The sequence below is a fragment of the Schistocerca nitens genome, chromosome 11 (assembly GCF_023898315.1).
Source record: "Schistocerca nitens isolate TAMUIC-IGC-003100 chromosome 11, iqSchNite1.1, whole genome shotgun sequence".
NCBI lineage: Eukaryota > Metazoa > Arthropoda > Insecta > Orthoptera > Acrididae > Schistocerca > Schistocerca nitens.
In genome coordinates this window covers 39,010,623-39,031,038 of record NC_064624.1, presented here as the reverse complement: position 1 = coordinate 39,031,038, position 20,416 = coordinate 39,010,623, and the positions used below count along the sequence as shown (strand labels likewise).

Below are 20,416 nucleotides of genomic sequence, written 5' to 3'. Positions count from 1 at the left end.
CGACCATCATTGGCACCAAGGCAGAAGCGACTCTCATCGCTGAAGACGACACGTCTCCATTCGTCCCTCCATTCACGCCTGTCGCGACACCACTGGAGGCGGGCTGCACGATGTTGGGGCGTGAGCGGAAGACGGCCTAACGGTGTGCGGGACCGTAGCCCAGCTTCATGGAGACGGTTGTGAATGGTCCTCGCCGATACCCCAGGAGCAACAGTGTCCCTAATTTGCTGGGAAGTGGCGGTGCAGTCCCCTACGGCACTGCGTAGGATCCTACGGTCTTGGCGTGCATCCGTGCGTCGCTGCGGTCCGGTCCCAGGTCGACGGGCACGTGCACCTTCCGCCGACCACTGGCGACAACATCAATGTACTGTGGAGACCTCACGCCCCACGTGTTGAGCAATTCGGCGGTACGTCCACCCGGCCTCCCGCATGCCCACTATACGCCCTCGCTCAAAGTCCGTCAACTGCACATACGGTTCACGTCCACGCTGTCGCGGCATGCTACCAGTGTTAAAGACTGCGATGGAGCTCCGTATGCCACGGCAAACTGGCTGACACTGACGGCGGCGGTGCACAAATGCTGCACAGCTAGCGCCATTCGACGGCCAACACCGCGGTTCCTGGTGTGTCCGCTGTGCCGTGCATGTGATCATTGCTTGTACAGCCCTCTCGCAGTGTCCGGAGCAAGTATGGTGGGTCTGACACACCGGTGTCAATGTGTTCTTTTTTCCATTTCCAGGAGTGTATATTGTGTAGGGCTGAGTTGGTGAGGGCTGTGGAATGACAGAATTATAACATAGAATCACTGTGGAAAGCTGTTTGGGAGCAATTCCACAAACTAAGCAGCAACACAGAAACAGTTATGTGGGAGTGGGTTCGGTATAGGGGTAGGGAACCTTTTCTGTATTTACACAGATGGAAGAAACAAAAATCGATTGTGCAGAAAAAAAATAGTAACAGAGCATTAAAACATATGGGAATATTCTGAAAACTGGAAAAAGACAAAACCAGATTAAGTATAGCGAAGGAAGGATAAAGCTACATGAAGCACAGTAGTAAGACATCAAGATGTAAATAAGACCAATAAGAAAACTGGATGAGATGAAAATGAAGACAGGAATAGAAATAAATAATAATACAATGACAGTGTGAGATGCATGTTGGTATGTAGGTATGAGTGAAGCAGGCAGCAGTTGTAAATGGGTTGGGCATGGTCAGTATCTTGCCTTTTCGCTATGATGCACTGTAAAGCCTGTCACACAGCTTAAAAGGTAAGAAGACACAGTGCTGCCAATGTACTACCAATTCACACAGGTCCATACTGTACCCTATAGCAAACAAAAAGTGAGATACCAACTGACCTGAATTAGGAGTTAACATAAGACTAATTTCAATTAAAATCAGTGGCTTAACAGAAAGGTTCATTTTCTTCTACCATAAAACAAAGAATGAAAATAGTCATCTACAAGCATCATGGCAGTAAAAATATTCCTCAGGATGGATGTATTTATGTGTGACACAATGTGGAATTCACAAACTGATTTAGTAACTGATTTGAAGTTTTATTTTTCCCAGAGCATTTTAATGCACTGGAGGCCACTGACGCCAATAATTTTTGGACTGGTTGCATACCAGTCTCTGCCCACCAGCTCTGTTGGGTGCTATGAAGGTCACAACTGTTGCTGTGGTAGAACACTGACATTTCCTTGAAAGTGAAGGTTTCATTCTTATTTTTGCCCTCGCTAGTTTCAACACTATCTGATTTTTAACAATTAAAATCTTAATTTCAATGTAAGATCAATAAAAGCCAGTTGTCATGTCATTTCCTTTTTTCATTTATTATTAATACAACAACATACCAGTCATCGTACAGAGCAATAAGTTAAGTCTTCATGAACTTCCTTCTTTTCCTTGTAGTACATTTACTAAATTTAGCATATGCTGCTCTATTTAAAAGGTTTAATTTCACATTTCTGTAAGAAAAAAAATCCTTCATCCTGTAGCGCAGAATTGCTCACTGAACAGCTAGCTAATTAATGCATCAATACCCATTTGTGACACATCAGGAGGGTAACAAGTTGTGTACCTGGGATTCTATCTGCTTTTATAGTTTGCTTCTCAGTTGGTCTTACTAGGATGATTAGGGTGTGTGCATCCTGTATGTGGATGCACTAGGAGTTTGCTGTGGTCCGCGAACAGCTTGAGGTGCTTCTGGCTACAATCGGTCACCTTCAGACTGCTGCCTCAGGGTACAGTGGTAGTGGAGAATCTGGCGTGTTGTATGGGACACCTCAGGTGTCACTTGTTCTGCCCATGGGCTCTGCTAACCTGGCACCTCCTAGTATACATGATGCGGTGGATTCACCCTCACTGCAGGGTGAGTATAGGGAGGTAATGCATTTGCATCAATCAAGGCGGAGAGCCAATGAGGAGACCGGTCGCTTGGCCTCACCCATTCGCCCTTTAAGTAAATATGTGGCTGCTGTTTCAGTAGGATATGGGCAGGCCCACAGGAGGAGGGGTTTACTAGTTATTGGGAACTCCAAAATTAGGTGTGTTGTGGAGCCCCTTAGACAGACACTGTTCAGGGCTGGAAAGAAAAGACAATGTGCATTCGGTAGTGTCTCGGTGAGCCTCATCCAAGATGAGGTGGCAGCTCTGCCTGCAGCTATCGAGCATGCAGGGTGCAGTAGTCTGCAAGTTGTGGCTCACATCGGCACCAATGATTTCTGTCACCATCCTCAGTTCATATAGGTGGCAGGGGAGGGGGGAGGGGGGGAGGAGGAGGAGGAGGAGGAGTAGGAGGAGGAAGTGGTGGTGGTGAAGACTGCTAGCCTTGGTGTGGGGTGCAGGCAGGGCTCGCACTTTGCAGCATTGTTCCCAGGGGTGATTGGGTCCTTTGGTTTGGAGCTGAGTGGAGGGTCTCAACCAAAGGCTTCGTTGATTCTGTGACTGTCTTGACTGCAGATTTCTAGACTTGCATTATCTGGTGGGGATTTGTAAGACTCCCTTTGTCAGGTCAGGGGGTGGTCTACATGAAGGAAGCAGCTACTCAGGTAGCAGAGTGCTTATTAAGTGCACATGAGGGTTTTTTAGACTAGACAGTAGTTTGAAGTACTCTGAAGAACACTCCCCAGTCAATACGGAGCAAAGGATGTCAGACCACTTTAGGTCTAAAGAAACTTCAACTCTCAAAATTTTATCAGTAAACCGTCAAAGAATTCATAACAAAATTTCTTGAATTTCCTGCCCTACAGGAAAGCTCTCATGCTCAAAGTATTCTTGAGACCAACAGCTCACTGCAACCTAAAGTGGAAAGATCTGAGAGATTTAGAAAGTCAGGGAACATATGTCATAAATACAGATTAGACTCCAAGGCAGGGGGAGTGTTCACTGAAGCTGACAAAAATATTACCTCTATTGAGGTTGAAGTGGAATGCGACAGTGAAGTTATCTGGTCCCGTATATCAGACGGATGTTTTTAGTGGCGACCCGATTCCACTGTGACAGTTCTTAAATCTTCAAAGAAAGACCACAGTCAGTTGCGCATAAATTCCTAGACCATGCAATACTAGTTGGAGGTGACTTTCACCTATTGAGTATAGACTGGTATATCTATGGATTCATTGCAGAGGATACTGACAGACAGATGGCCAAAATAATTTTGAAAACATTTTCTGAAAACTCTTTTGAGCAGTTAGCTTGGCAGCCCATACGCAATGGAAAAATCTTAGATCTTGTAGCTACAAACATGCCAGATCTTACTGACAATATCAGTATAGAAAAGGGGATTAGCAATCATAACTAGCAATTAACCATGGTTGTGAAAGATATTACATCAAGTAAGAAGGCTACTAGCTCTTGTAGATAAGGGTAGATAAGCAGTTGTTAGCATCTCACTTAGCCAGTGAATTAACGTCACTTAGTTCCAGTAAGATGCAAGTAGAGGAGTTACAGGTAAAGTTTAAATAGATTGTAAATCACGGTCTGGAGAGTTATGCACCTTGTAAGTGGATAAAGGATGGAAAAGCCTCTCCATGGTTTAATAATGAAATTTGGAAGATGCTGTGGAAGCAGAGGTTATTACACCCTCAGTTCGAAAGAGACCACAAAAATGACAATAACAAAAGGTTAATAGAGATTCGTATGTTTGCGAAAAGATCTATGCGCAAAGCATACAACTACCACCGTGATACCTTAGCAAAAGATCTTGCAGAGAACCTGAGAAAATTCTGGCACTATGTAAAATCCCTAAGTGCGTCTTACGCTTCTGCTCAGTCCCTTGTTGAACAGTCAGGTGTGGCAGTTGAAGACAGCAAAACGAAAGCCAAAGTTTTAAATTTCATATCCAAGAAATCATTCACGCAGCAAAATCATACAAATATACAGTCATATGACCATCGGACAGGCTCCTGGCACAGAGAAACAACTGAAAGATTTAAAAGCAAATAAGGCACTAGGTCCGGATGAACTCCCAACTTGATTTTACAAAGAATACTCCACAGCATTATCCCTTATTTAGCTTGCATTTATTGCGAATCTCTTGTCCAACACAAAGTCCCAAGTGGCAGAAGGGTAAAGGAACATGCCTGCAAAATTACAGACGAATATCAGTAACTTCAGTTTGTTGCAGAATCCTTGAACATATTCCCAGTCTGAATATAATAAATTTTCTTGAGACTGAGATGATTATGCTCACAAATCAGCTTGAGAGAGCATTGCTCGTGTGAAACTCAGATCAACCTTTTCTCACATGATATACTGTGAACTACATATGAAGGGCAACAGGCAGAGTCCATAGATTTCTGGAACACATTTGACATGGTGCCCCACTGCAGGCTCTGAATGAAGGTACAAGCATATGGAATAAGTTCACAGATATGTGAATTGCTCGAAGACTTCTTAAGTAATAGAACCCAGTATCAGGGACAACGGTATCATCAGGAGTGCTCCAGGTATGTGTGATAAGATCACTGTTGTTCTCTATATACAGATAAATGATTTAGAGGACAGGATGGGCAGCAATCTGTGGTTGTTTGCTGATGATGATGTGGTGCATGGTACTGTACTAATTAAAAGTTATCAACTGAACCAGGCACACTATTATCTTTTGTGTCATAATATCTGTTTACTTCTGAAGTTCACCTGTGTATTATCATGGACATTATTTTTGTGGACTGAATGGCATCCTTTATTAATATGTAAAGTAATTAATTAAAAACTTAATAAAATTAACATAAGGCATTATACATTTAAATATGACTGCCAAACTTTTAGCTGGGGTATTCCTAACATGGATGAATAAAGTGGTTGCATGAATTTTTCTAATGTAATAATCCACAACATATTTCATAAACCCAATTTTGGTCTGAGTATACAGCCCATCCAAGGTAGTAAAACTTAACCTAGTCATTTTCAAATATTACAAGATTCCGAAAGCAGCAAAAATCTTTACACCACCCTTTATAAGACCAATCCTACCCAAAGTAGTCAGTCAGTGGCAATCTCTCACATGATTAACCTATCTGCATTCATATTATCAAAAGTCAGTACACCTAACATCTTCATTAACATCTTTCTTTTCTTTTTCTACAGTCTTTGCAGTGACATGCATTACCTTTAACTTTTTGGAAACATTCAGTAGGCAGCATATGGGTTGTGTAATTGTGTCAACATTATGAAAGACAGTGTACATGGGTGACATTCCTGGAAACTGGATGTATCAAACTGTAAGCACCAGGAATACTGTGGTTATGTTAATACGTCACTTTCATCTGATGAAATGCTCTGTGTTTACATCAACACTGTCACATTACTGTTTCGGATTGTGGGTTATTTTTACCGGTAATAAACATTTATCAAAGATGTGAGAGTGGTCATCAATTTGACTTCAAGGAATAGATACTCAAAATCAATTATAGTATTTATTTTGCATTCATTACAGGACAACTTTCCACAGAACTGGTGTTCACTAATAGTGCGATCTTCTGTCAATGAGAGAGCAAATGCAGAATACAAAGTTGCAGCTAAGCAATGTCCCCAGATGGTTGTCACAGCAACTGGAAACTGTGTCACAAACAAAATTTAGTTTCTGTGTCATTATCAAAAAATAGGAAATGAAAGTCTTTAGCCATTTGTGAGTAGATGGCTTCAAGTAATTCTTTTTGTGCTACACAGTTCTGTTTCTTTTCTTTCTAATCAGATTTTTTCAAGATTCTAAATAATACATGATCACAATAATATCTTTGTAGTATTTGCTTTCAATTCAGCACATTAAGGTCATAAATGCATTTTTCTTTGTAGTAGCATACACACAGTGAGCAATATGTGGAAATGTAACATAAGAATGATAAGGACAGGACATGAACAACTGACTTTTCCTTTTGTTGATCTACATTGTTAACTGTTCACAAACTGTGCTCTGAGTTGTTGCTTCAGATCATGATACGTGTTTGTATTACATCTGAACATTCTATCATATAATTATCATTAATTATTTTGATAAAAACTTTAATTTTTTTATCACTTACCTGCAGCAGTAAAGGTTCACTATTCACTGTCAACATTTTTAGTTGTTGGTATTAATGTACGGGGACTATAAATAGAAAGCAGGAATGATGTGACAGCTAGCTTATATTCATCTTACATTTAAAATAATATTTTAATTGTTATGTCTACTACAGTTTTGAAACTAGTAGAGGTGACAAAAAGAATGAAATCTTCACCTCTCAAGAAAACGATCAGTGTTACACCCACCAAACAGTAGTCACTTTCCTGGCACCTGGCAGGGCCGATGGGTGAACACTGTCACACAGCCGGTATGAGAATGGTTGGCCTCAGTGGCATCTAGTACTTTGTAATAAAGGGTGTAAAACAGGATCACACTAGTCCAGCCCATCAACACAGAAATGCTGTTATTACTAGACCAAATGGTTAGTGGTTTTTGTTTTACTTAAATGTTTGACAGTTGGAAACAATAGGAAAAATTATATGGATCTTAGTGCAGCTAGAAAGACTACCTTAATACACAACTTATTTCTCATATAGACATAAAATCATCTTAATACTGAGAAACAAATATGCTTACAACTCCACATCATGTCATACAAAAATGTGCACATCAGGAGCAATGTTTTTACTGGCTGTGATTCTTGTGAATTGCTCTTTTCCTTCCTTGTTTTATGGTGTAGACATATACTCGTAAACATATAGTACGTTGACAGCACTGTCTCTCCTTTCCTGTTATGCTGTGTGACACTTTACAGTTCAGCATATCAAAAGGCAAGGGATCTTGCAACTTATGCCACTGAATATGTGAGAATATATGTGTGGTGCAGGCAGGAGCAGGAAAATACAATGATGGTGAAGAGAAGTGGTGAGATTAGTTTGAAGATCCAGAAATAAACATATCAGTCTTAGCATGCGGAGATGATAGTTGCTTTTGTGGTGTGTGTGTGTGTGTGTGTGTGTGTGTGTGTGTGTGTGTGTGTGTGTGTGTGTGTGTGTGTGTGTGTGCGCGCGCATATCTCTTTTGTGTATCCGGAGGTGGACTCTCTCAAAAAATTTAATTTAGTATTACATAAACGTCAACCAAAAATAAAAATAAAATTAGACTTTATTACAAATCATATAACACTGTTCCCTGATTACATAAACATTGCATTGGATTTCTCAAATTTAAAAAACTTTTTTATGAATTATATAACATAGAATGCATTAATAATCATGTGCAAACGAAACCAGAAAGACATAACTTGAACAAATCAGACTACATTCCAAATTTTTCTGCCTTAAAAATTAAGTAAGACAGTAACACGATAATTACACAAAATTTTCTTCTTCTTACTTTCAAATAACGTGTTATTATCTCTTAGGAATCTTTATTACTTCCAAGCAAGTTAAAAGATTTCAGTGCTAGTTCTATTTCACACATTTCTGTACTACAGAAAAATTCATCAGATCATAATGTGGGTCACATTTTCTTCTTATATTATGGTTGTGGTACATTTGATTGTGAGAAAGTTATGATTGAAGAGAGAGAATGTTTGGTTGTGGTCAATGTCCCCACTTTCTTAAAAAGGCTAAGACAGGAGATTTCTCGGGTGACGAGACACATGTAACTCTTTAATAATCTAATTTTGGGTGTAGACATTTTTCATTGCCCATTAACTGCCTTAGAAAACATTCACAAATCCACAAGTAAATGAAAATATTTCATTCATATTAGGAATTATTCTGATGGCAAGTGTTTCAGAGCACATACTTTTAATTTTCTAAATTAGGAGCATGTGCAACTCCCAATTTTGCTACAATCAACACAACACAACACTATTATCCACCTATACTATACAGCTTGATAACGGCATCCCCTTGGGGATAATATTCTGGAGGAGAAATGCTTTCCCTTTTGGATTTCCCAGTTGGTGAACACTAAGGAGGAGGTCACCAGAAAAACATTTCAATTTTGTAATGAAGGGAAATGTAGACTGGCAATGGCAAGGAAAGCGTTTCTCAAGAAGAGAAATTTGTTAACATCGAGTATAGATTTAGGTGTCAGGAAGTCGTTTCTGAAAGTATTTGTATGGAGTGTAGCCATGTATGGAAGTGAGACATGGACGATAACTAGTTTGGACAAGAAGAGAATAGAAGCTTTCGAAATGTGGTGCTACAGAAGAATGCTGAAGATAAGGTGGGTAGATCACATAACTAATGAGGAGGTATTGAATAGGATTGGGGAGAAGAGAAGTTTGTGGCACAACTTGACTAAAAGAAGGGATCGGTTGGTAGGACATGTTTTGAGGCATCAAGGGATCACAACTTTAGCATTGGAGGGCAGCGTGGAGGGTAAAAATCGTAGAGGGAGACCAAGAGATCAATACACTAAGCAGATTCAGAAGGATGTAGGTTGCAGTAGGTACTGGGAGATGAAGAAGCTTGCACAGGATAGAGTAGCATGGAGAGCTGCATCAAACCAGTCTCAGGACTGAAGACCACAACAACAACAATGAAGGGAAGTTGAAGGGGAGGGGGCAGGGGTAACATTATAAAGGGAGAACAATTTTTGACAACAGCACGCAGAGCCAAACGGATGTAGATTGCAGCAGTTATACGAAAACAAACAGATCTGTACAGAAAAGACAAACAAGAAGAGCGGCCCAAATAAGTCTTGGCCTTCAAAGTAACCACTGTTAGCTACAACACACTTCTGACATCAGTTGTAAAGCTGTTGGAAACTGTCAACAAATTTTCTTGTGCAATCACTCAAAGCACTGTAGTCACACACCGTTGCATATCTGTGGCATAGCAGGTGATGAGGCCTGGTGCTATCAATAAGATCCTGAGACCGAGTGACAGTCCGTGGCACAATGTTTGTTGTCTTCCCCACCTCCCAAAAAGAGTCTTCTGTCAAAATCCAAGATTAAAGGATGTCGATTGCTTTTTTCAAAAGCAAAGTCTTGATCTATCATGAATTTCTATCTGAGGGAGGTGAGGGAAATGTCTGTCGCTCAGTCTCCGGATCGTACTGGTAGCACCCGGTCTCACCTCCTGTAATGATGCGATAAATCCAACAACGGATGACCACGTTACTTAAAACTATTTCACAAGAAGTGTTTATGAACAGTTTTCAATAGCTTTACAATTAGTGTCACAAATGTGTTGTAGCTATTGGTGATTAGTTTGTAACTCTCATTTTCTTTATTTTCTGAGACCATTCATCGAACTTTTTGGATGTACCTTGTATATTTCGGAGTATAATAGCACACTGTAATGCATAATGGTGATAGGTTTTCATTATCATGTTCTTGTGTTTATAAAGATGGTTTATGCCACCTTATGTAAACTGCCTTTCAAAAGAGCTGCCCTGTCTTTCATTTTCTTGTACTTCTCAACAAATCCTTCAATCTGCTACTAGAACAAAACAAGAAAGAAAATTTTTGTGAACGAAACCACAGGAATTTGCCCAAGTATTCTATCTATAGTAAAATTAACTTGAGGAAGCTGCTTGGTCCAAAACTACTTGTAACCACCTGTCAAAAGCCCAAATAGCCATCTTTCACAGTGAGGACATGCATGGAGAGTGTCAGTGAGGTTCCAGAAGGTACCAACAGGGATGTGGACCCACTCCAGATCCACTATCATGGCCAAGTGTGCTATGTTTCACAGCCGAGGGCCAAAGATTCGTGGCAAAAACAGTATCAAAGTAGTCACCGCATATTCTCAACCGGGTTTTGAATTCAGCCTTAAGGTAGTGGAGGGGGCAGGGAGGGGGTAGGGGGAGGCAGGGGAGCATGAGCACAGTGAACTCCCTCTGGTGCTCGTGGTACCACACACTTACACTACGAAGTGTGTGACACACTCCATTGTTCTGCTGGTAGACGCTATCTTGCCAAGGTAAAATAAATTGCACGAATGAGTGGATGTGGTCCCCAAGGATTGATGCTTACTTGTGTTGAACCACTGTGCTTTCCAGAATGATGAAATCACCCAGGGGAGACCACAAAAATATTCGCAACACCATAAACCCCCTCCACCGGCCTGAACCCTTCAACAATTGTTCCAGTGCCATACATGCCAAAAGCCGTCTGTCTGATGGAGCATAAAACACGATTCATTTGAAAAGGCCATCTTTTGCCACTCAGTGGCATGCAAATTCCTGCCTTTCTCGATGATGGACAGCAGCCAGAATACGTGCATGAACCAAACCATTGCTGCAGAGGCCCATATGCATCAACATTTGTTGAACGGTCATTGAGGAGACACGGTTGGTAGCCCCTTGGTTCAACTGGCCGGTCAGTTGCTCAACAGTTGCATATTCATTCACCCACACATATCTTTGCACCGCAGTTGCCTGCATGCCGGTTTTGGATGGCACTAATTCGCCATGCACAGTATACTTTCACCACGGTGGCATATGTAAACAGTTTACAATCTTAGCCTTTTTGGAAATGCTTCTACACTTGGCCCAAAAACCAATGATGTCCGATAAATAGCTCTGTTTCAGCATTACGACAACACCTGCACTCTTTTCTGCATCACCCCTCGACCCACTTTATATATACTCCAATGCTAATGCTGGCATCTGCCGGCTGTGAGCGGTTACTGCATGTTGATATAAAACATAGGCAGTGCTCACATTAATGTGACTGCACTGTGTATAAAATTACAAAGAGACAGATGGGGTGGGCAGTACTTACCTTTAGAAGGTGCAATTTCAAGTACTGCTGATGGACACTTGTAAGTGTATGGGGTGAAAAAAAAAATATTCGAATTCATTAGTTTCCTGATGTCTGAGGGACCTCTTCCAATCATCCCCAAGCTATCAATCTTTCCTCCTTGGGGAACAAACAAAGTTATGAGATATCTCCCTTCCTCATTCCCCCTCATTTTGTGTGTGACAATCAGCAGCACTGGCAATTTCACCTCCTAAATATAAGCAGTGGTCGGCCATAGTGTATCACTGGAATTATATATTTTTCTGCTAGCAAAAATTACACCCCATACAGAATTGCAGTCAAATAGCATTAGATATAATTTTTATTTACCAAGCAGCTGTAGATACAGGCATACACAGTGAAGTATAACAGCGCCATTTTTCAGGTTCTTTCCAATGAAGAAAGTACAGAAGCAGGAATAGTAACTGAAATTAAATGGAAAGAATGAAAGGAAAAACAAGTGCTCTTACTGAGTTGTTCACCTCCTCCTCGCTCCAGGAACTCTTGAGAACTTTTTCTATTTAATCTCAGTATGCATTGTTTCATCCAAACTGTCTTCTCTTTTCAAATAAGGAAAATCCAGGATGGAATATAACAATATTATGGAATTAAAAGTCACCACTCACCGTATGGTAGAGATGCTTAGTCACAGATAGGCACAACAGAACGACTGTCACAAATAAGAAGCTTCCGGCCAGTAAGGCCTTACTGGCCAAACCTTCTTGTTTGTGACAGGCTTTTAGTTGTGCCTATCAATGACTTAGCATCTCTGCTTTATAGTGAGTGGTAACTTTCCTTTTCATAATATTGTTACTTTCTTCTCTTTTGGCAGATTAATATAACTCCAGTTTCCAAAAAAAATTATGTTTTCCATGACTAGGTTTTCCTCGTCTGTTTTAATGTCTTCCTTGATGCTTGGTAAGCAGTTTCTATCAATATCTGATATAACACTTATATGTTTGCCAACACAGGAGATTTCAAAATACAGGGTGTACATAAAGTCTAGGAACAGTTTCAATTATTTATTGCACAGAAACCAAACACTGTACAGATATCACACATATGTCATTTTGAAGAGAAACACTGAAAGTTTTTTTTTCCCCTATGTTTAGAACCAAGTGCAGTAAGAAGCCAACAACAAGAAAGGCCATGTACCACTGCCACAACAAATTCGTTATGACAGGTAGCTTGTGCCTGACGAAGAGAAGCGGACATCCTAGTGTGAGTGCAGTGAATGTGGAGCACTTACGAAAGATATTCATAAGGAGTCCTAGGAAAGCGGCGCATCGTGCATCCTGTGAACTGGAAAGGACTCCAATGACAGTGTGGAAAGTCCTGCTACAGAAGCTGTCTATGAAACCATTAAAATTGGAGCTAGTGCAGAAGCTCAATGGCAACGACAAAGACAAGCGTTCTCAGATTTATTCACAGTTGTAACAAGTGAATGGGGTGGGTATGGCATTGTTGAACACTTCATTTTTAGCAACCAAGTTCACAGTACTGTGAAAGCGAACAGGCACAACTGTCGAATCTACGGTATGAAGCATCCACACAAAGGCACTGAATTTGAGTGTATTCCCCAAACACAGGTGCCAATGCTAAGGAAAAGGTAATGTGGGTTAGAGGGCAGAAGGAAGAAGTAGTAAACCAGTTCATTCAGAAACTCGGAGATATTAAGTGGGACTGTATATATAACTGTCATGTGGGAATAAATAAAACTGAAACTGCTGTTAAGAGCTTCATTAAAAATTATTTAGATTTGTGGTATTCTTGTTCTCCTCTTATAAAAATCAATCTTAAAAGCCAACCTATAAAGAAAAACATTACGTGGTACACAGATAAACTTACCAATATGAGGGAAAATATGTTATCGTTGTACCACATGTATAAAAATTCTCATGAAGATGAAACGGAGCAGAAAGATGATCTGTACAAAGCATATCTTGAATGTAAGAGAACCTACAGAACTAAGCTTAGAATGGCAAAAAGAACAGCATACGAAAGATACATTGAAGGGACTCCTAATAAGTGCAAAACTGCATGGAATGCTGTTGCACAAGAGCATTGCAGCAATGATGAACATCTCATAGCTCTTGACCCGGATAAAGTTAATCATTTTTTCATGGACTCTGTAAGTTATATTAGGAAAAAAATTGAAACAACAACCTCCAATGCAAGTAATCTACTTAAGCAACAACAACCTGCAAACAATACATTTACATGGAGGACAATCGCACCCACTGAGATTACAAAGGTAGTGGCAAAGTTCTCAAACTCCAAGAGCATGGACTGCTCTTGGTTGTCCAATTACATAATTAAAAAAACAGTGCATATAATTAGTGAATCATTGGCCTTCCTGTTTAATAGGTGTCGAAAGTTTGGAGTCTATCCTACAACTCTAAAAATATCAAAAGTTATCCCAGTGTATAAAAAAGGGGACAAACATGATCTCAATAGTTCCCATTTTCTTGAAAATACTTGAATCTCTTATTTATAACCAACTGAACCACTACTTTGAGTCGCATAACTTACTCTCTAATAGTCAATTTGGCTTCCGCAAGGGAAAAAATACCACCACTGCTGTTATTTCAATTGTAAATGAATAACAACCTTTGAGAATAAAAATAAAGCCTCACTTCTTTTATGTGATTTAAGTAAGGCATAAGACTGGATTTCTCATGATATCTTAATTGCTAAACTCAAATTCTATGGCATACAAGATTCTGCATTGGCAGTTATTGAATAATACCTAAAAATTGGAAGCAGTTTGCCTGTGTCAGAAATAGAGACTCACAATTGCTAAAAGTTAAGACAGGAGTCCCACAAGGTTCTGTCTTTAGGCCCTTCTTTTTTATAACTGCAGTCAATGATTTACCTCATTGTATCCCCACTTTTGTTATTTAGTTATGCTGATGCCACAACTTTGCTTGCTCAGCATGAGAACGTATCAGTTCTGCAAGATATGATGCAAGATGGCATGGAAGTAGCACTAAATTGGTTCTCACCAAATACACCACTTTGCAATCCTTATAAAAACCAACAGATTATACTGGGATTGTCAAAAGAGGTATAGGTGAAAGCAGTTAAAATTCTAGGAATTCATGTAGACTTTAAGTTAATGTGGGAAACACACATCAACCATACCTGTGCAAAATTGTCTTGAGTTACATATTTAATGTGGAAACTGAGGAGCCTGGTGACAAAAGAATATTTAAAAGTTATTTATTTTGGACTCTTTCAGTCACAGATAGAGTATGGACTGCTGATATGGGGACTCACTCTTCACATCACTGAAGTTCTAAAAATTCAGAAGAAAGTGATAAGGCCAATGAGCAATTCTGGTAGATCAGAGCACTGCCGACCACTGTTCATTCAGCTGAAAATATTAACTATTATTAATCTTTATATATACGCCTCAGCATTGTATGCAAAAAACAATATAGCAGATTTGGAAATGGGGGAAAACATGCACCACCATAATACCAGAGGCAAAACAAAATTAGACATACCTAGGCACAGGCTGACAAGAACAGGGAATTCCCATCGAATCAATAGTCTAAAAATATTTAATAAACTTCCATTTTCTTCTCGGTCAGATCACATAAGTAGCTTCAAGAGCAAGCTACTAAATTGGTTACTAATCAATCCTTTTTACAATGTAACAGAATTTATGAATATAAAATCAATCAACATTAATTTTTAAGGATTTCATTATGTGATGTCACTGAATTTATTTATCTTATGTTATGGTGTATGTTATCATCTATGGGCACTATTTGCAAAGCTCATTTAGCTTTAAGGTACTATTCAAGGAAAATGTTATATGATATCCATTTAAATTGCCTATTCCACCTCAGGTGGTCAATGGTGAACAAAGAATCTGAATCTGTACTGCAAAGGTAAATGTTTTTTGTGTCTTGTCACGTCAAAAATTGTATGGGCCATTCTTCTTCGCCAAGAGCACTGTCACTGGAAATTCCTACTTGTACATGTTGCAGCAATGGCTGATGCCTCAAATGAGATTGGACACTCTGTTCATCTTTCAGCAGCATGGGGCTCCACCCCATTTTCATCGTGAAGTTCCTGGGTACCTGAACACGGAGCTGTCACATCGATGGCTCGGCCATGCTACAGAAGGGGAAATCTGTTTCATGAAATGGCCCTCCCGATCACCAGATTTCACTCTGTGTGACTCTTTTGTGTATGTACTACCTCTACCATATGATGTAGCAGAGCTCCAGGAGTGAATACAGGAAGTGACTGCCACAGTTGACGATGCCATGCTGGGATGGGTAAGGCAAGAATTCGATTACCATATTGTCATCTAGCTGATCACTCATGGTTCGCATATCAAATGTTTGTAGAAAAAAATAAACTTTCAAAAAGTTTCTCTTCGAAATGCAGTATGTATGGCATCTGTACAATGTTTAAATAAATAATTGAAAGTGTTCCTTGATTTTATGTACACGCTGTACTTGAACATACACTGTATGGCAGCACATTCAAGATAAGAGAATCAGGTGTAAATAATGGTATACAACTGCGAAGAACACAATCTCAAAGAAATAAGTATTATGTCATGGAAATAATGTCATAATGTCTATCTGTCTAACAAACAGTAAGCAGAGACAGGAAAACTCCATTTTATTTTATGTCCAATTTCAGAGTTATTTTTGCCTATTTGTTGCTGTTTTCTGTCAACTCTGGTATTACTTTCTGCCAATTTTGATGGTACTTATGAGGAGTTTGGTATTACTTTCCAATAGCTTATTTTTGAAGTATCAAATGGCTTATATCACTGTTCCAGCACTATGAAAACGAAAATATACCTATTAACTACATTACATATGGCATCACACAAGAAAAAGGAAATCATTTATATGAAACCCATTAAATGTAATCAATTAAAGAAACCATACACTGTCAAAAGGTTTTCAAATTAAAGCACTATTATAGCTTCAATGGTTTCTTTGAAACCTTTTACCACCAACTGATCAGTACTTCACAACAATGCAAAAATAGCAGCCTAAAGTGTAAATTTTGAACATGGGAAATAAGAAGGCCACACATGCAGTTAACCAATTCAGCTCATATTTGGAAGCCTGCTTCTATACAACATAAAATGAAGATCAGTTTTGAGAACACCATCCCTACAGTTCATGATGTGAATTTGATTCAAAACTGACCAGATCGATATACAATTGAAAATGGAACACTTTTAACTATCATAGGTGGTGTCCAGAAGCAAACTTTTTTCCTAGGGATTTGCGAAAGAAACTATTACAACTGCCACTTATGCACCCGTAAAGTAAATGCTATTCAATGAAAGTACTGCTGATGCAACAATCAAGGCATCTGGCTGCGGAGCAGAGAACCAGTGTTCAATTCTGAAATGCATTCTGCTGGATTTTTTGTCATCTTTCTTTTCCTTATCGAAATTAGTAACAAAAGGAGGGTTAATATGGCAGTTATTAAGGAATAATAACAAGGAGGTAAATAAATTTCTCAAACAACTTGGATTGGAGAAAAATTAAAATTTTAAGCCTCATATGAAAACAAATGTCACGAGGGCCCACAGACAGCTGAATATGCTATGCTAGTTTACAATGAGCCATGGTACAGAACTTTATTTGGAGGTTTCAAAACTGCAATGTACATCTGGAAATCCAGCAGGAATTTCACAACTATCCACATTCCACAACAATTCATAGCATAATTCATGATCAATTTTCAGCACCAATTTTTTAGGTGATGTTGCATGCGTGGTATGCATTAGAATTACACTGGAGATCCAAAGAAACTGGTACACCTGCCTAATATCATGTAGGGGCCCACAAGCATGCAGAAGTGCTGCAACATGACATGGCATGGACTTGACTGATGTCTGAAATAGTGCTAGAGGGAACTGACACAATGAATCTTGCAGGGCTATCCATAAATCAGTAAGAACACAAGGGTGTGGAGACATCATCTGAACAGCACATTGCAAGGCATCCCAGATACACTCAATAATGTTCATGTCTGGTGAGTTTGGTGACCAGTGAAGTGTTTAAACTCAGAAGAGTGTTTCTGGAGCCACTCTGTAGAAATTCTGGATGTGTGGGGTGTCACATTGTCCTGCTGGAATTGCCCAAATTCTTCAGAATGCACAATGGCCATGAGTGGATACAGGTAATCTAGAAATGATGGTTACATAAGAGTTACCTATCAGAGTCGTATATAGACATATCATGGGTCCTGCATCAGTCCAACTGCACACATCCCACACCATTACAGAGCCCCCACCAGCTAGAACAAGTCCCCTGCTGACAAGCAGTGTCCATGGACTCATGAGGTCAGTTCCATACCCATACACATCTATACACTTGATACAATTTGAAATGAGACTCATCCGACCAGGCAACATGTTTCCAGTCATCAACAGTCCAATGTCGGTGTTGACGGATCCAGACGAGACATAAAGCTTTGTGTCATGCAGTCATCTAGGGTACACGAGTGGGCCTCAGCTCCAAAAGTCCATATTGATGATGTATCGTTGAATGATTTGCATGCTGATACTTGTTGATAGCCCAGTACTGAAATGTATGGCAATCTGAGGAAAGGTTGCACTTCTGTCACATTGAACAATTCTCTTCAGTCGTCATTGGTCATTTTCTTGCAGAATATTTTTCCAGCCACAGCGATGCCAGAGATCTGATGTTTTACCAGATTACTGATATTCAAAAGGTACACTTGTGGAATGGTCAAATGGAAAAACCTCGCTTCATCACTACCTCAGAGATACTGTGTCCCATCGCTCATGCACCGACTATAGCAACATGTTCCAACTCATTTAAATCTTGATAATCTGCCATTGCAGCAGCAGTAACCGAGCTAACAACTGCGGCAGACACTTGTTATCGTATACAGGCACTGATGACCGCAGTGCCATATTCTGTCTGTTTACATCTCTCTGTATTTTAATACACTTCCCTATACCAGTTTCCTTGGCACTTCAGTGTAATTCCCAAAAACGAAATATTTTTAAATGTAACCCAAGTCAGTTTTCTGCCAAATCTTCAGAATGAATGATGTAGTTGTGCGAAAGCTGCTTTCATTACATGTTCTTGGTGCCACAAGGAAATTTGCTTCAAATGTTTATATGACAAGTACCACCCATGTAGATGTTCAAAGGTAAGTGAAGGCATGTAACAGTGAGTGAAAGAGCCTTTGTAGGGCAACCAGGATTAAAATTATAATTCTTTCTAATCCAAGTCATTAAAGAAATTTATTTCCCTACCTTGTTATTATTTTTCACGGATTACCTTTTGACTTTCCTATTCCTACTAGATTCAATACAGCAAAAATACTAATGATAAAACTGCAGAATGCATTTGGAAATTAAACATATGTTCTCTTCTCCTCAGCCACATGCCTTGATCGCTACATCAGTGGCAGCTCTTTTGAACAGTGTTTACTCAGTTTCTTTCTTCGATTCTACGAAATGGGCATATGCAGCATCCCCCCCCCCCCCCCCCCATGATGAAAACGCCCAATTTTCAATTACCTATTGATTTCGTCAAATTTGAATCAATTGCATGTCATGAACTTTAGGAGTGGTTTCCTCAAATATAAGGATGGGGGAGCTTCTTGAGCCAAAATATCTCAGTCCTCTGTTTTAGGTTTATACAAGCACCCTGCCAAATATGACTCAAATTGGTTGGCCCTTCCGAGACCTTCCCCTTGTGAGGACCAAATGTCTTCAGCACAACACCAGACATCTGACAATGTCCACATATCCTGCTTGCATGGGAAGTTGCTTCCCATCAAATTATAAAGGTATTGCTACCCCTTCAGAATATTTCACAACTGAGACCTGCCATCCTATGCACACACAAACTATTTGCTGTGTCAGCATGAACATAATTCATCATCATCACACTAGAAATAAGAGCCCAGGACTGTGAATAAGAGTAAATATACAGATCTGTCACCATAAGAGTTGTTAGCCTAATATGAAGGTGCAACATAGTGCCTTTCTCGGTTTTCTTCACCTCGCCCTGAAGCATTCGTTCCATTCATATTTAACAAAAGCTGGCTGGTTTTAGCATCAAAAATTTGTATTTCTCATAATAATGAAGCAGTCTTCAATTGTAACTTGGAATATAGGTACTGTTTCATCCACTGACATCAGAGTTCTCAATATTTTTGTGTAACAAACTGTACCAACAATGAGACAGTTTGGTGAGATCTGTAAAGTGGAGCATCAGTTAAATATGATTTTTTTGCAGGACACTAACACAACATGAAATATAGCACATAGCACTTTAGCTAGCACGTAAATCAAATTTGCACCTAATTGGTCAGGTTCTCGCCACCGTACACAGCAGCGAACAGAGGGTGTCATGCTAACTGAAAAGTACGAAGATTGCCCGGAAAATAATGTACATTTTTTCTCAATCAGCAAAAATTGTATGAATGTGACAGTTAAGATATACATTATTTGAAGTTTCCAAATTGCACACACAAATTTCCCATTTATTCTGACAGGTAGCATACCTATAGCAATGTTTTGAAATGGTGTCTCTATATGATGTAAGCTACAAGCAGCGTGTCGTCATTGAACTTCTCACAGCAAAGAATAGAACCTTCGAGAATATTCCCAATTGTTTGCATCCTGATTATGGAGCATCTGCAATAGACAGAAGTTCTGTTAGTCACTGAGCAAAGAGAGTGAGGCCATTACGAGACATTGGTTCGGCAGAGCTCCAAGATTTGCTTCATTCAGGGAGGCCATTCGTGGCTTTCAAACTTGACCAGGCACAGCTTGCTGATGTGCTCATTCACAAAGACCAATGCAGAACAACTTGACACTTGGCAATGAAGCTGTCACTCAGGAAGGAAAGTGTGGATGCAATTGTCCATAGTCTTAATTACTCAGAAGTCTGTGCACAATGGGTTACGCACTATCTCATGAGGAAACTAAATCTTCTCACTCTTTGATGTGATGCCAAGACACAGTACCAATATTTCTGAAGCAGATGTGAACACATTAACCAAACTCAAAAAGGGCTTCCAATGGTTTTGTCACCATAATAACCCAGGTGATTGACTGATTCTATATGATAACGCTCGGCCTCACACAAGTTTGAGGACTTCAGAACCATCATTAAACAGGGTTGGACAGTATCATCTCATCCATCCTACAGCCCTGACATAGCGCA

At 39.7% G+C, this 20,416-nt stretch overlaps 1 protein-coding gene across 2 annotated transcripts in view; it reads right to left on the bottom strand.

Annotated features, from left to right (window-relative positions):
• LOC126213180 (uncharacterized) overlaps positions 1-20,416 on the bottom strand; it is a 145,001-nt gene that overhangs the window by 103,637 nt on the left and 20,948 nt on the right. The window contains exons 2-3 of one of the 2 annotated variants that reach the window (XM_049940807.1): positions 9,832-9,909; positions 6,531-6,595 (exon numbers count right to left, since the gene is read on the bottom strand). The gene's annotated coding sequence lies outside the window, so the exon portion shown is untranslated. The remainder of the gene's footprint in view (positions 1-6,530; positions 6,596-9,831; positions 9,910-20,416) is intronic. The other variant, XM_049940808.1, reaches the window with a different exon arrangement.